The 17,235-nt window shown below is 39.4% G+C and overlaps 1 protein-coding gene across 5 annotated transcripts in view; it reads right to left on the reverse strand.

The window, feature by feature from the left end:
• EPB41L4B (erythrocyte membrane protein band 4.1 like 4B) overlaps window positions 1–17,235 on the reverse strand; it is a 183,031-nt gene that overhangs the window by 128,019 nt on the left and 37,777 nt on the right. The window lies entirely within an intron of this gene.

Genomic DNA, 17,235 nt, shown 5'->3' on the forward strand with positions numbered 1-17,235 from the left:
ATTTTCAAAGTTCACTGCAACTCAAAATAAAGGAGAGAAAGGAAACACTATTACCCTGCAAGTATCCTAAGTCACAGAAACAGCATTTTAAAGCCCAAGAAGCCAAATTCGCAAATTCTCCAGTAAATGCCTGCTTGATATATTGTCTGAAAGCCGCTGCGTTACCAGATGCCAACTGCAATCATACAGTGCCACACCACTATTCAAGTAGCAAAATAAATTCTGGACAACTTGAATAACTAAAGAGCTCTGGGAAGAAAATTAATGGGATTTGATAAGACTTTCAATAACGTTACTAATTGCAACTGCATTTGCAGTCTTTAAATAAGATTTGTAGCTTTCTTTGCTCCATTTTGGCATGCCAACTGGAACACATGGGCATGGAAATACAACTAACCTCGACCAAGGCTGTGGGCAGTAACAGGAAAGTTAGCGCACCTCAAAGCTAGCCTGTACTTGTCTGCACTTGTTCAGAGGTTAACTCAAGAATTTAAGTCTCCAGTGCTTCAGCTTCAAACATTACAAGAACCAAAGCTGGGCGGATATGGGTGGTTAGGAGAAAGAGAGAGTAACAACCCAGTTTTTCCACACAAATTCTGTTGTCTTACTCAGGAAAGGAACCAATTTGTGGGGAAAAAGAAAATCCTTCGGTAATAATAAACCAGAAAAACATAAATCTCAATAAAAGCTACAGCTTTATACAGGAAAGTACAGTACACAGCTCTGAAATCAATTCTCCATCAGCTCTCCCCCATGCCACTCTGAGCTTTTTTTAATTTTAGCTTTTGAAGACTCTAATACATCAGGCATTCCACTTTATTCCAAATCCTAGCAGAACTCATGGATTTCAACAGAATGAAGGCTATATGGCTTTCAGGTCTTTTAATCTGGCCTTCCACACAACAGCAGCATTAACCATACTGTGAAGAACTCCTGTCCAGGATTCCAAGCTGTCCCACTGTGTAAAATCTGACTTCTCCAGTCAAAGGAAGGATGGAGAGTTTAATCTCTCTCCATTTTTCTGATGAGAAGGTCAAGCAAGCTTAGGCGTAGGTATTTAATTTTAAGTTGCAACTTATTTGACTAACAATGCAGAAGCATAGAAATGGAATTTTCTCAAATTCCAAGAACAGCATTATGATTTCTGTTAAAATAGGTTGCATAAAAACTTAACATAAGCTTTAAGTTATCATCCTAAGATGCTGCTTTATTATTTTCTAGGCAAAAGGTGAATAATAGAGATTCTTAATGAATGTTCAAGAAGCTACTGAAAGTAGCTGAAAAGCTGATAGCTTCTTAAAGCAGTATATTATTAAGAAGCAGTACACTACAGAATTTATGTCATTGTTTTATAGGTACAATAATTGCTACAAACCAAAACAGAGCTTTGCTAAGAAAGCATCTAAAATGTATTTCTTTGGTATTTAGGAAATGCAGCACTTGCTAAAAGATTTGAAATCAAAGCACAGCAGAATTAAAACAGACTCTGCTCAAATGGGAGAGAAGAAAACCCTCCAAAGCAATAAAAAAAGAATTGGCAAGACATGAGGAATTCACTAAACTAGGAAAATACTCATCCATTGCCCTATGACCATTCAATTCCTGGTGCTTGCTTTATGCCATAAACTACTAGTATGTTTATCTATCAACTGTCACACATCAAATAGAACAAGCACACTCCACCTTCTGTACCCAAATATTAGTTAATGTTCAACGTATGTGTTACATGGAGACTAGCCCTGCATTGCACAGCTGCACTATAAAATGCAGTAATGCATACACAGTTTCAAGGAAATTATAGCATTTAAACTGTCACCAGATGAGCAACTTGCACCATTCAGATAAAGCTGTTCTAGCCACCAAATTGCTGATAGAGAACTTTTCCTCCCAGTGTTACAGCGAGGGGGGGGGGGGGGGAGATAAAAGTGTACAGCACCTTTTCCTCTACTAACAATAAAAAAGGATGATATGTGGGATGATATGTGATATGTTTTACTTCTTTCTGCCTCCTCGCTGCCTGAAAAACTAAGGAGTCAGCCTGCCAACTGAAAAGTTAGTACCTGTAGAATGAATGAAACGGGTGTATGGGGGCTGGGGGGGGGAAGAACGTTTTTTCCTAAGGAATTGTATACCTCCACGGGCATAAAAGCATCCACAAATTTAAAAAAGTTGCCTACATTATGAGAAATTTCTGATTTTCATAGTCTTTTCCTCCTCCTCTCCTTCTTTGTAACATAGAAGCTAGAAAAAGTCTTTTTCTACCAAAACCTGGTATTAAATAAGAATATGAAAGTGGTTTCAAATGAGAAAATTTTCACAGAAGATGAAATCAGTTGGAATTTAACAAATTAATGCTTTCGCCACAGAGCTTCAACTTTTACTTTTTTTTGAGGATCCATGTTGAAGAAATTCTTAAACTAAGAACATTATTTTACAGTCCTGCCTTGCCAGACAAATGTGCAGAACTGTCAGATGTAGAAAAACTGCGTAACTTTGGTCTAATAATTCCACTTAAGAAAGGTTAAGGGTATTTAACCTGGCTTTTCTTTCCTTATTATTTTGCTATTGAGGAATTAACAGTACTAAGCGTAATTATTTTCTGAAAATTCCATTTCCTGCCTCATTTGCAGGGAATGAGAAATGGAATTCTAGCAATGTATTTGGCATTAGTTGCTCTATTTAGAAAAAGCACCAGCGCTTTACACATCAGTCTGAAAAGTCTACGGCAGGAAGCGCCTTTAACAGTTCTCCCTCCAAAGTTTTTTGCTACGCTTTTTATGGAAGCGTCATACAAATATTTATCATCCTCCTTCTCCCAGATTAAGAACTGCCTTCCTTAAGAAATAACTTGGAACAAGGGCAATCAATATATGGCAACGAACCATACACAGAGACTATTATATACAGTTATGAACTTAGTATTATGAAAGTTACTCTAATTTGGGAAAATCGATTTAAGAAGAACTGGAAAACAACATTTCTTCTGCAACTAAATCACTGGCAGTTCCCTGCTGGAGTATTGCTTGGAATCAGTGAGAACTTGTAAGAGCAACTCGAAACCTCAAAGGCAAACATCTTGGGGCATTTCAAATGTCCAGGTTACAAACATAAAATTACTTCAGCAACATAGGGTAAAATTAAAACAGCATGAGGCAGGCCCTTGTGTTCTTCTTTGCCTCTTCGCTCTGGGAGAGGTATAGAAATATTGAATTACACTCCCAAATTGGGAAACTCTATGTCGAGAGACTACTCAAAAAAGGTATGTCATGTCACTCCATCCAAAGAAAAAGGTATGTCATGTCACTCCATCCAAAGAAAAAGGTATGTCATGTCACGTCACTCCATCTATTCTGTATCCTGAATGTCATAGGAAGGCAAGAATTTTTCCCTGGAAAACTTTCTGAAGGCTTTCATTCTAGTGCTGTTTGTGATCCTTTCGCCAAATAGCGTAGTTTGATCTCTACATATCCTTTCCCTCTACCGGCCTGCAACTCCCAACAGTTCCAGGGTGGAAGGAATCTCATATAGGAAGATATCCTCACATACTCTCCTTCAGCTAAATAAGGGGCAAGTTTTGGCAGAACAGAAGCAACTAGGATTCAAAAGAGGACGCCCAAAGGCTCTGAGTCCCAGAACACACTTTAAAAAATGGATTCCTGCTGTGAAGATTCCCTGTGCTCTTTGCTCAGTCTTAATTATCTTTTACCCTTACTGCCCCATATCTGATACACGCATGTTCTTCAATAAACTATAATTTTGGAGCGATCTTTCAGGACATGGTGTTTAATCTGACTCGAGAAAAAAAAAAAATCCTTTACCACACTATGACTAATCATGATCTATGGAACTTTCTGGAAGGGACCACAGCAATGAATGCACATTTCCTTTTAGGACCTGAAATTTCGCTAGGATGCATCTTTTGGGAATGCAGACAGCATTCACATCACCAAATCAAGCTGGAATTCATGAGGTAACCAATCTGCTTTCGGGCTCACAGGAGACTATAAGTTTATAGCATCTTTTAGTAAAATACTGGCAGGTTCTTATAACTAGAAGAGCTTCTAAAACAACACTGAGCCATGGAGCGTGAATCTCCATATTAATGCCAATGCCTGTTGAAGAATATTAGGCCTACTGCCATCTCATGGCCCTTCTCTTCCTGAGAAATCACGATACACTACAGGATAGGTGTGGTCAGACTTTCATTCCCTAGTTTCACACTCTGCAACAGCCTTACTAGATCTGTTCAACAATAGTTTCATCTGACATTTTTGGGTAGAAGAGTCACTCTTCCCCCCAAGCTAGGTAATTGCAGGGGATGACTGATCTAACACATACAGGAGGGGTTCTGTGCCCAATCATACGCTTTCTGTTTTTGATCAACTCACTTGCCTAACTCAAGATTTCCTAGAACACAGAGGCATTCAAGGAAAAAAACTGAAGAAAACCACATTTTAAAACCCATTACTGAAGAGCTCCAGGTAACGTCACACTCAATCCAAGATCTGATTTCATCTCCAAGGAGAAAGATTCTTGGTCAATGAGACAAAAACCAAAACAACAACAAAACCCAACAAAAACAAACAAAAGGAATACTCTTTGTATTTTTGTAGTTTTTTTGCAGTTTGTAGTTTTGTTAGAATGCCTTCTATCCTTCATAATTAACATATCTCACTCAGGGAGAGGTTACAGAAAACCAACAAAAGGAGTGCTCCTTTGCATATCTGAGAAATTTTCTAAAAAGACAGAAAAGAAAGGAGCCATGAAGTCCCAGAGAAGTGAGACGTTCTCCTGTCTCCTTGCTGTTTCTGGAGACAGATTTTTGGGTTGACCGCTCTAAGCAGCCCTACAAGCAGCCTTGAGCTCGCCGGTCATCACTCCCACAAAACAATCATCAACACGTGAAATCCCAGCAGTATGTTTTAATAATGATTAAATTTGCAGTTCAATCCCAACTTCAAAAAGCCAGTGGATCAAAGAAAATTACTTTGTTTTTTGAGGATTTATTGGTGGGTCCTCCTACAAGGACTCAAATCAGCACAGGTATATAAAACCCTGTGAAGCCACGCTGCAAACTGCATGGCTTATAGCTAAAAGTAGGTCTACATCTTTAGCTGTCAAAGACATCCAGTCTCAGAGAAGCTATGGAAATTTTAGTCAGCTAAAACCTGAGAAAACAAAGATTAAATTCTCTAATTAGACACACTTCCAGACTTGACATGTAAAGAGGCAGGAGGTTTTAACAAGCAGCGGGGGGGAGCGCACAAGAAGAACAGGGCAACTTCATAGTTCCTCAGCTATGGATACTTTACCCACCAACTGTCTCAGCCCAGGCTGATCAGATTTGATTTCAGGGATTCGATAACTGTTTCAAAGGTTCTGCCAAACGGGAGGAAAAAGGGAATATAGGCGCTAGAAAGACTCCTAGCCTAGTGCAGACAGTGCAAGAATGTCACTGCTATGCATGCTCTTCAAGACTGATCAAAGTCGGATAGTTTCTGTGCACACCTTCGCAGAACTGAAATGCTCTGAAAAGGACCAAAAGCAGTATGTAGCAAAGTACAGTGCATTATATGAACATAACTTGAATGAATGAGAATTGTGGAGTCGTATCAGAGACTTCAAATTACAGCGTTATAAGTGAAGTATTAACAGATTTCAAAAATAGCTGAAGTTGTGGTTGGAAAAACAACCTGTCAAATAGTCCAGGAGTACATCAGACATCCTGCATGTTGATTAAGAAACAAAATGGTACAAGAAAATGCAAATAAACAGCTGCAAAGAAAAAGGTCAACGCCAATTAACTGTAACGTCTCCCAAACTGAATAGTATTGCAGAAGTGAGTAGGTAGGACAGATTCAGCTGCTTCTTCTAAAGAAAGCACAGCATTACGTATACTACAATACATGAAATATTTTTGCATAGTGATCTGCTGTGATCTAACACTCACGGACACCAGGTTTTAGCCTCTGGGAAGCTAGTAAAGGAGTATTTGTAGCAAGCAGTCTTCCATTTTGCAGGCCTGATGTTGCTCCATTCTCATGGCATCTTTTCTTTTCCTTGGTGTCTCCTGGAACAGGCAAGGTCACCATCTGCTCTGTACTCTTACACCTGACCTGTTACTAACTCATTTTTCCAATCTGCATTTTTATGTTTAAAATTATGCAAGTATTGCTCCCTCTCAATACACAACAAATTCAGCATTAAGACTTTAAAAAAAAAAAATCTTTCTTAACACATCATATTTCCATGAGGCTAACCAACTTGCCTGAGCTCCTGAAAGATGCTAGGTTTTAATTTATCAGCCCACTACTGACTCGGTTTTCAGTTCTAGCTCCAAGTTCACTTGCAAACATGCCACTCTTCAAATGATCATTAAGCCTCCCATCCTGTCATGGCAGGAACAGCAGCATTGCTTCAGTGTCTGCTACTGGTTGCAAATTACATTTAGTACGGACCAAAGAAACGAGCAACGTTCCCGAACATGCCCAGAAGAAAACGCAACTGATGATACATGTGAACTTCTGAGAGCGCGCGCACAAGAGAACACACACATGCAAGAGCACAGGTGCAAATCAATTCTAGTTTTATTTTGTTAATTTCTCTAATTAGCAAATTAATAAAACAAACAAGTCATCAAAAAAAACCCCACCCACACCCAACCCTTTCCAAGAAAGGGAAAAGAAACCTACAGAACAGCATTTACTTATTATCTTGAAAGCATAAATATTTTCTCCCAGACATTTTTGTTGATGTCCCAAACTAAAATTGCAATTTCCTGGGCAAAAAAAGCTTGCGAGTATAGTTAAAAAAGCAAAATCATGCCAAGCCATTTCCTTCAAATTACTCACAAAGCCTACGATAAAAGAAAGTCCCTCACTAATCACATCCTCCCCTTCAAATCAGTGAAACCAGGAACTTCAAATAAATAAATAGTATAGTACTATTTAAGTACATTCTCTCTGCTGGTAGTTTGGCACGTATCAGTGCAAGCGAGTTCGGCCTCTACAACTCTAAAATGCCAATGAGAATCAGTGGATAGATATTAAGAAAAAATTCCAAAACAGTAGATACAGTCACTCAAACCTCACTATCAATTCCCAGGAACACTTCCCAACAGCACTCAAACTTTCATCTCCCCATCAATTATTAGTAAGAAGAAAAAGTCACTGATTCTCCTCCCATTAAAGAGGCTGGAAATAGGGGTAAGTAACTATGAGACAAATAACAACTCTTTTCCTCTTAACGGGACAGCAAGGATTGAAGGCAAAGAGGGAAATCTATACAACTTGCATAGAGGAGAAACCTGAACAAGTAAATGGATCACCATATTTGATACTTATGAGACACAGCACTACATAAAACTATATGGTACATAAGATAGGGTCTAGGATAGAAACTGCAGAAAGGGGAATTCCCTTACAGTCACAGAAAACACAGAACAGGCCAAAGCACGCCAAGTACCGTGTTGGAAAGATGTCATGCCCATAGCAACACTGAAAACATAAAACAAAACAGATTCAAGAAAGTCAGCTGAGATCTGAGGATGATTTCCTTTCCCTTAGTCAATTCACACATCCCTGCTTCCAGGCACTTCCTTCCCCACTTTCCAAACACAGTCTCCCTGAAGTGGAGAAGCACAACAACATGTGGGCCAGCTTGGTAAAAATGATCTGTATGATGCTAACTCTTTCTGAAAGCTGTTTTTGTAAAGCTGTTTTCAATAGATGCATTTTCATCCATTGGGTTTTACAGTGCAGCCCTTCGAAAACCAGTGCTACTAGCAGACCTGGAATGGCAAGAGTCTCTAGATGGCCGTTTTGCAGGTGAAAAAAAAAAAGAGCGTGGAACTGTATCATCCTTCAGGAACTACCTTACCAGAAAGGAGGATTTCACCATTTGTTCAGTTTGCCTAAGTAAGGCGTCTTGCTATATGGCTAGCCCCAGGCATATACAAACATGCAATATGAATGCTTCAGCTTCTGAAGGTGGGAAAAGCCTTATGCAGGATAACTTCTCATTTCTATCAAGTCAGAGGTCAAATGAAGGAGATGCCATCTTTGACTGAAGAGCCTTTACTCCCTCCAAAAGCCACATGAAGGGCAAGCAGATACTACTACAATGTGTGCCCTATAAATAAGTGCAATGACTTTGGCAGCACTAGTATCAGCACTGCCATTTTTATGATTCAGGACTTGGGTGAAGGTGAGAGTTTCTGTTTACTGTCTCCATCACCTGCATGTACTGGCAGCACATACCTCTTCAAAGAGAAAACCACTGTCAACACTTCTAAGTGAGATCCTCAGGCAATAACTAAAAACTACAATCAGTATATACAATAAAGAAGTAAAAATCCTTAGTTACAATTCTATCTTCTAGAAATGGATACTGACTGCTGCTACTTCAGATACAGGCAGGTTACCCCACCACATTTCTACACTCAGGGATATCATAAAAATTGATTATTTGTGCAGAAAGATTCTTTTCCACCCCTAGACCGCCAGGTCCCTCTCCTGACCTGCTTGCACTGCTGTAGGCACATCAAATCCAAGCATACAGCTGCAGAAACATGAAGTAGCTAGGACTTTATCGACACAGGGAACAAAAGCTGATCCTGAGACTTCTTAACCTATGTCAGTCTGGTTGGGATATAAATTACAGTTTCGAATCCCTGGAAGAAGGCTCTACAGGCCACCTTCCTCCAGCACAGATGCAGCTTAGACCAAAAGGAGTGCCTAGTTGGAGACATATGTAATACAAGCCAGAAATACTTTTATCTAAAGGAAGTCTGCAGGGTCACTGCTATCCCAGCTAACCAAGTTATAGATTTTGTTCCCAGTTCTGACTTAAAAGGTTTATGTCAGAACAATTATGTGCCTCACTCTGCAGTAAAGAAGCATCTGCAGGAGGAAGTTAAAGCAATATAACACCACAACTGATTTAAGCCAGTGGTGCTTTCCAATTCTCCTCGCCACACAAACATGCACTTAGAGGCCACACTACATGAGGCCTGTCACGGCCTGAAAGTTGGCTTTTGAATGCTGGGTACTGGGGCAATAAGGAGGGCAGGAAGCTGTGTTGCAGTGGGGCAGCACAATCTGCAAGGGCTGCAGCCTGCCTCGGGGCCCATGCTTTCAGCGTACAGAGCAGGGTCCCCCACCCACAATGTTTGCTGCCCTGGAAAACTTCTGAAGCGAAGGTGCAGATTGCTTTAGAAATATCACATCACAGAGGCTGCAGGAATTTACTTTGCTTAGTAAGCTTCTGCAGACTACCTCTGAAATAGTGCACAAATCCTCTGCATTACAGGACTTTGCTCTACCTTTCGTTATGTAGCAACAAGGATAAAGAACGCCATCATGACAGAACAGCAGTTACCTAGGTCTAGGTAAAATTAAAAGTCCCTTAGAAGCGCTCTTTTCCTCCAGCATAATGCTGCACGCTGTTTATATTCACACAATTCACATTCAATTACTCCTGTTTCTACTTTTTTAAACCACTGTATAATATTTGTGCACCATTTCACAGCAGAAAATTATTTCCCCATAATGCTAACATTAGCATTTATTCCCTTATCTGGCACCAAGTCTTACAAAGTGCTAAACTTTCCATATTAAGAATCATCTTGACAGCTACAACCATTAGATGAAGGACAATGCAGAAGCACTGACCACAAAGGGAATTTAAAACTTGAGTACAAAGCTTTAAGTTGGCCCTTCCTCAGAAGCTCAACAGGTTTAAAATGCACAGATGAACTCTTTTAGAAGCTGCCTATTTATTCAGATGGCCAATAGATTTCAAACAGCTCTCTCCGCTCTTTCCCGCTTCATATACTAAGATACAGGATCTCTCCAAAGATATTAACTCTGATTATTCTGAAGAGAATCAGAAATCCAGAGATTCAAAAAAGTCAGCAAAACCTCTTAAAATTATAGGTTTATAACTAGCAGTTTAACAAACATAGGAAGACCAGGGAAGTACGCCACCAAAAATATTTAATTTAGTGGGAAGCGGAAAAGATATTATTTTAAAACATAAATTAGCATAGTATATGCAATTTAGGAAAATCTACTACAAATTAAATTTATTTCTAGAAAGAAAGATGTCATATAAAGAGCCATGTGGTTTATATAAAAATTCACTAGTGTAATTAAAAAAAATTAAAATTGGCAACGCTTCAAGTTCACAGAAATCAGACCTCTCAGATGAAGTCACTGCTAAGAAAGAAAAAAAAGCCAGATCTAGCTTTACAATATTAAAAAGAAGTTCAGCACTCTAACCTTCTCACTGCTGAAATGGAGTTATATCAGACAAGATAAATTCTTATCATGCTACAGAATGTAATTTTTTGCTCCATTATAACCAAATATACATTTCTCCTTCAGATCTGAACATCTTACACTACTGAGACAGGCACAGCAGTGCAACGTTCTGGTTAGCTTCACTCTGAAGAATGAAAAAGGATTTTTTTTAAAAGGGAAAAGTGTAAGTTATAAGTCATATGAGTGTAAATATGAGGAACAGAAAACCCAAGTCACAGCTAAAGTGGATTTGTTATACATATCATGCCAGCTAACAGGACCCTCCATCAAGTTAATTAACACACTGAAAGCATAAAGGCAGTGATTACTACCAAGGCCTCCAACACTGTGGTTACTATGCAGAAAAACAGTAGTAATCAGAATGTGGAAAAAAAGCGTTTTCAAAAAATAATCAAAGACCGTAGAGAGGAACTACAAATCAGCACAAATATCACCCTTTCCCCTTGCAAGGCTTCCAGCAAGTTCCAGTCTTTGTTGCCTGCTTGGAAGGAACATAACATGCCAGCACCTTGCTTGGATATACTTTGAAAGACTGTTTTTAGAATTTGTTAGACAAAATATAGATGAAAAGGAAAATGCATCATCAAGGTTATATGATATACATACACACATACCAGCTCAGGAATAGAAGGCTACCCTGCAGTGGGTTTGATTTGAAAATCCACTTGCAGCAAGCTACAGTTTCTAATTTGCAGGAGATGAGAGAGAAAGCAATTTTAAGTTCCAAGTTTTGTTTTCACTTTTAAGCCTGGCTGCCCAGTCTGCCTCCATGCCATTAAACTGATTCCATCCGCTCACATACCAAAGGAAATCCACACAAATCCAAAAGACTACAGTAGAAATAAAACCCAAATACCCTAATGGAGTAAGAAATAAAGTATCAGTTTTTCCACTTGATTATTTTGTCCGTGGATCAACACCTTAATGCAAACTTGCACACCTGATTCAGAATGCCACATAAACATAGGAGGAAAACCAGTACTATTGCACTAATTGGCCAGAGATTCAGCAGAACTTTAAGTCTAAGACTTAAGTTGGTGATGCTCCAATTTTAATGTAATAGGTTAATGGGGCATGCCTCGTGGTTGGCTCTTCCCATTTAGGCATTTTCTTTCAACAAAAGTTCTCCTCCATTTGACAACTTTCACAAAAGCCTTTCTCTCAGAGTCTAGACCTCCAGACAGATCACAGCAGACACTCTTAATCGGCCAAAGAGACATGCATGGCTGAACTGCTACTATCTCAGTTGCTTAAAATGACAACTTGCTCTTTTAGTTAAATATATATTTTTTTTAATTCCAGGAAACTAAGAGTAAGAAATACACCAATCCCGTCTCATAATATGGAGTTACGAGAGCATGCTAGGGATGTTGAAGAAATCCATTTCCAAAATCCACTATGACACAAAAGCATTTCACAGCAGAGTTTTTAGTTGGATGAGTAATTTAGTTAAAAATGAAATCACTCTGTAGCAATGCTAAAGACTGTATCATCAGTTCTCTGCAGTTGCAAGACAGCCTCCACAAAGACATAACTAAAACCCTTTATTTATAAAGCAGGTAAATATAACCCAGTATGGAGCTATTTGTCTCAGAATAATTTAATTTCTTAATGAAAGTGAAAATAAGAGCAGAGAGTTCCCATAAACTCTTAATACTTCAACTAAATATCCAATTAAACCTAAACCACCAGCATTAATACCAAGTGTTTTGACAGTTTGAAAAGTAATTAAGTTATTGCAGAATCAGGTATTTACTATCCCAAATCCCACTGCAAAGTATATTACTGATTGAAACACGATTCTCCTTGCCAACCTTGCAAACTTTGACAACAAAGCGAGAGCGAGCTCAGGTTCTTTTGGATCAAGGTCATGCAAGCTAAACTCTGACCTTGGAGACACAGTTTCACTGCCTAATGACTTTCAAATGACGCCCACGACTCAACAGCCTGCCGAAAAGTCACACTCATGTAACCAATGGAGCCTTTAACTGCAACTGTTGCACTGCACTGCTGTGCTGTGCAACTTAGCACAACATTCTGCCAATGACGCAGGAAGAGCAAGTGTCAGATCAGATGTTCAGCTGTGTTGATTCAGAAAAGACAGCACATGACGAAGTTTATTTGGGCTGAGCAACCAAGCACATATGACTGTTGATATAACAAGAGAGCCTGTAGATTAAGAAAAGCTCAGTTTTTCATATTACTGTTCAGAAAATATCAAACACTGGGGGGGGAGGGGGGGGGAACAAGCAATTCAATGAAGAGTAATACGCTGAATGCTCAATCACCAATCATGCATACTTAAGATCTTAAATTACACTCTCTTTTTAAATCTGTGGATGAGAAAGCAGTGAATGTTGTTTACAGTGACTATTAGGCTTTCAATACGGTCTCCCATAGCACCCTCTTATCCATGCTGGGACATTACAGTCCAGATCAGTGGACTGCTGTGGGTGAAAAACTGGCTGGGTCACTGGGCTCAAAGGGCAGTGATTAGAAGTTCATACTCTGCCTGGAGACCGATTAGAAGAGGAATTCCTCAAAGCATCTATCCTGGAAACTCTTTTTGTTTAATATCTTCATCTATGAGACACAGAGGGGGATACACTTGACCTTACAGCTTCCCTTTAAGTTCTACCTGTGACTTGCTAAAATTTCTAACAGTCTTACACCTCCTTGTACACATTTATAAAGTAGATTCAATGTGCTGCACTAATGCACGTACTAACGCTATCTATATTTTAAAGGGTGCATTTTCAGCTAATTTAAGTTAGCTTGGAATTTGTATCCTTTCATGTAAGGAGGAGAACACTTTATTTTGGCTTTAAAAAAAATCAAACAAACAAACACACAAACAACTCACTGTAGAATTGTTTCACAAACATCTCCAGGCTTGACTCTCCACTCATTCACAACAGAAATGACTCCTCTGTCCTAACAGCACAGGTAAAAGTAATGCTCAAGTAGAAAAGCAGCTGTCTGCTTGGCTTTGACCCCTCAAAAGGTTCAGATACATAATGCTTCATTTCTGTGTCTAAGACTCAGACGCCTGATCTCCCCAGCAGACATCACAGTCTTGATCTAGACTTCTAGGCTTCTTCTACAGTGCGTACAGATTACTAGGTCTCTAGTGTGAGATTCACAAGGGCCAATGTTTGGGGGGGGGGGTGTTAAAGGAATCCCCTCAGTCACTCTTACTGGCTTAGCTCAGGACAAGGTATCCAAGATCCGCTATGCTCATTAGCAACAGGCAATACCCTCCTTTCACAATACAGAGTAGTGAATTTGTGTCCTGAATGAGTGACAAAACCTTTCACCGAGTCGGTGATGTCTCTGCCTGCCTGTGTTTCTCTCTCACACACACAAAATATTTAGAGGAGAAAAATGATACTATTCTATGGGTAGTCAATTAAAAGATGACTATATATTTTAATTTACTGACATAAACAATCAACCCACGAGAATATAGGTTATTTTGATCTGAGAGCACTCTCCCCCTCTTGTTTAGGTATTCCATGCAAAATGGACCAATGCCAAGACTCAATGGACCACACAGTGACCATGAGAAGGAACACGTGTGGCCTGCAAGTCTAGAGAGCAAGGGCTCTCTAGACTAACTTTCACAATACCTGGGGGCTCCAAAACCTGCCTGTGCACCAGAAATTGTCCTTGGAGAGGAACTAAACTTTCCTCTTTCCTTCTGCTTCCCCAGCCTGAGTTATTCCCTCATTCCCAATGAGTCAGGAAACATAGAATTTGCAAACTATGATACTAAGAATAATATTTAAAACTTTAAAAGTCATAGTGTAGGTTAACATTTATCATCCACAACACACGCAAGTAATAAGCCCCCTCGCCATCACCATTTAAGCTTCGTGTAGGTGAACAAATATAAGACTGACAGTTTATTGGTAACAAGCATTTCCTAACTTTTGTGTGTAACTCATACTGAATTAATGCTGTTTTGCTTAGGGCACAGTTTTTAAAAACAAAATATTTTCTCATGTTAGGTTCCAGTTTTCTCCTAGCTTTCATCATTGCTAGAGCAGCTAGTTGTTTTGAATTTTTAGTATAAAGCCTAAACGAGGGTAAGCATTAAATTGTACGAATTAGCCGAAGCACAAGAATAATGCTAAACATTAAGCTCTGGCTTAAACAATCTTCTCCCTCTTCTCATCCAGAATGCCTATTTGGATGAGTATAGGTGCATGAAAAAAGGGAGCCTAACCACACACCAAGCATTTTTGAAAAATACATTGCTACAATACACCTGAATCTCCTCCAAGAAACACACTTGATCAAAGAATAACTTTCAGAAAGGTGTACGTTTAACCAGCTTGTTTTTATCCAACACGGTCAATTGCTTCAAACCGCAGGGTATTGCAAAGGACTGCCAATTGTCTTCAAGGCCCAGTAAAGGATATACAGATGAAGCTAGGAGTTACAGCTCATTGACCGCGACGTACTGACTGCCAAAGCCCCTGGGAAAGTGCCCTTCTTTAAGGTAACTGACATTTTTCTTTCTTCACACACACATTATCCTACAGGTGATTTATTTTGGAGCAACGCCTGCACATCGGAAAGGAGGAATTCTTTGGAAGTTGAGCAGCCATTTCAGAATAGGAAGTCTGCAAGGTAGCCATAGCAAAACAGCTCTAGCTCTGCTAGAACTACTCTGGCCAAGTTCACTGTGCTGTTAAGCCTTAACACTGAAGACTTAATTAAATACAATCTATCATTTTCCACTGCGTAACAGAATGAACAATTCACTGTAGATCAGGTTAAAAAGGGTTAAAAGAGTATGCCAAAGACACTATTCTATAAAGAAGTCCCTAAAATCTACTGATACTCCCGAGTCTAACTGCTCAAGATGACTAAGGACTGAGTATGCTCTGCAGAGCACTCAGTTGAGTCCTCCACTAGGAGGATGACATTTACATCATACCTAGAGTCAGGAAATAACATAAACAGAAAGCGTCTTCCTCACTCTGCAATATACCAGCAGGTATGCTCTACTATTTACAAAAGCCTCATAAGGAAATAGGGACTGCCTTATTTACATGTTCGAACAAGTTGGCACACACCTAATACTGTATGTACTAGAAGAGATAACACTGCATACTGTATTTTTATCATGTGCTAAAAGCACATTTTATTTTTTCCTCAACAGCTATCCACTGATCACATATTTTTCCAGCATCTTGACAAGCTGATTAAATCTTACTTACATTTTTTTCAGATAGGATGGGGGCTAATAGAACCAAATAATCTTTCATTCATGCAATGTTATGACTTTAAATACAGCCGAAAATACTCCTTTCATATTAAACATGACAGGCCGATCAGATACCTGACAAAGAAAACATGCAATGCTAGAAGTATAAATCTAATGATCTCATACGCTACAGATGAAGAATCAGTCATCGCTCGAAGCAGCACATCCATCAGTGACAGAGAAAGCCCTTGCAACAGAACTGTGGAACATAGGGGAACTGTGGAATAAAGGGGAAAGACATAAAAACTTGAAAGAAGTAGAGATTGCAGACTACTTGAAGCTTTTAAAAAAATCAAGAGAAGAGAGCAAAGAAATTGAGAAGAAGGGAACACAAGCCACAGAAGCAGACGTAACTTTTCACATATACAAGGAACAACTGGAACTTGGGGAATGCAACCTGGGGAAGAGACAATGCGAGGGAAGCAACGGGGAACAAGCCTGCTCTCTTCTACTGGCCTGGAACCATAGGGATTGCTAGTGCCAATTACAACGCACAATTCTTCTGCCTTTATCTATCAGTTGTTATACAGACTTTACAGGGTCTTACAAAATCTGTTTAAAGTTATAAATTAATCTTGCTGTCTGATCCTCCAGTGCCCGGTACAACCTTGCCTTAATCCTGGCAGGGTACCATTAACATGGTACCCCGGACCCATAACAAGGGCCTTGCACAGCTTTGAGACTCGAGAGGAGATACTCTATCTAGCTTTTGCCTGAATACAGCTGTTGTAAAATTAAGCCATTAAGACTTATTTATTTACAAAACCCAAATTTAAAAGTCAAATCTGGAGGAGGCACTACAGACCCCAAGGGAAAAGTTGATAGCATATTAAAAAAAAAAAAACAAAAAACCACACAAGGTATTTATGGACAAATTTAAAAAAATTGATAGAATTTTTCCAAAACAAATTCTTGCATGCGTAAATAATTGTACTGGAGAACAGAATGCAAGACAAGAAACAAGGGACAGAAGGGAAACAAGTTGGGCAATCTGTTGGCAGAAGGCCCTAACTCAACAGCCCATACTCAAAGGATTGCCCAAGCAACACGTTGCCCAGACAAAACAGCTCCAGATAACCGTGCAATGAATTCCAATGTGCCAGTGCCTCAAATCAGGAGATAGGAAGCCCAGCTCTCACATGGCCCTCCGTCCCTGCTATTGCTTTCAAAGAGAGACTCAGGAGCTGCTCACTCATGGGTTTTTGATTCAGGTTCACAACACATGCCTGCTGTGGAATACTTGGACTGAAAGATTATTATAAAATAACCAGCTCCGGACCAAGTTAGCAGGTTAGAGAATGTACTATGCACTATGGTGTACTGTTTCTGAAAGATAAAAAAAATTAAATAGCAGCCGAGAAGAATGTAAGGAGATAGTGGCATACTCGTCAGTATAGAAAATTGTTTAATATTAAGGATATTTAGCACACAAAGATTTGGAATACTCTGCTGCAGCAGGCAAATTTTTAATCTTCAGTAAACTCAGTCTTCTGGTGCAAATATACATAGTCTTTACTGGTTATTGAAGCCACAGACAGGGCTTACTAAACATACCCAAGAATTTACAAGCTCTCTACTGCTTTTAATTTTCTTGCTTCCTATTATGCTGAATGAGAATCGCTCGAATCTTGCCTGTGA

The sequence above is a fragment of the Struthio camelus genome, chromosome 2 (genome assembly GCF_040807025.1).
Source record: "Struthio camelus isolate bStrCam1 chromosome 2, bStrCam1.hap1, whole genome shotgun sequence".
Taxonomy (NCBI): domain Eukaryota; kingdom Metazoa; phylum Chordata; class Aves; order Struthioniformes; family Struthionidae; genus Struthio; species Struthio camelus.